Below are 879 nucleotides of genomic sequence, written 5' to 3'. Positions count from 1 at the left end.
AAGGTGTCTTAAAAGGCAAATTCTACCAAGAAAGGCCATTCTTAACATATTAAAGTTAATTCCACAGAGATGACAAAAGATAATAAAATATTAAGAGAAATACAGTTCTCAAGTCCTTTCAGCATTCAGTGCAAGGGCAGCATTCCACAGCAGTGGAATATGATTCAGTGGCATAAACACAGTAATTTACCGAACAGAGATCAGAAGTTTCCAAACACAGCAGATAAGACATTCAAACATAGCAGCTGTGTTGGACAGAGTTGATAAGTGACAGGCAGGAATCTTGTGTCAGGTCAGAATTGAGGGCTGGAATTCCTTTGTGGTGCTTTTTGGGTTTGTTTTAAATGGAAAGAGATGTCTTTTCTGGTTTAATATTTCATTTAGGCATAAGATGACTCCAGGTACCCAAAAAAGACCCAGGAATTCAGGAACCCAGAGAGAACAAAAGCACCCAAACAGAATCCCGGTACCCAAAGAGAACACAGGTACCCAAATGGAATCCTCAGCTGCTTATCAGACACAAGCATGCAGCTCCCTTTGACTTCTGACAATTAAACCCTCTCTGTGCAAACCCAAACAGGTTTCTCTCCAGCTCACTGGCACCTCCAAACATCCCCTTACCCGTGCGAGCCTCTGCCCTGTCCTCATCCCGCACCAGCTCAGCAGGCGAATCCTCCCAAGGGTCCTGCCCCGCAGCCGCGTTATCGGCGCGGGGAGCCGACTCCTCGAGGCAGATCAGCGACTGCTGCGACAGGGGCTCGGACAATGCGTCCGGCGCTGCCTCCCCGTGTCCCCCCGCGTCCCGGGGGCTCTGCCGCGGGGGGGACCTGCACGGTCCCTTGAGGGACAGCACACGCGCGCGGCAGTACTTCTTCTCCA

This window comes from Acanthisitta chloris, unplaced genomic scaffold (genome assembly GCF_000695815.1).
Source record: "Acanthisitta chloris isolate BGI_N310 unplaced genomic scaffold, ASM69581v1 scaffold28132, whole genome shotgun sequence".
Taxonomy (NCBI): Eukaryota; Metazoa; Chordata; class Aves; order Passeriformes; family Acanthisittidae; genus Acanthisitta; species Acanthisitta chloris.
Note: the sequence above shows the minus strand (reverse complement) of the source record.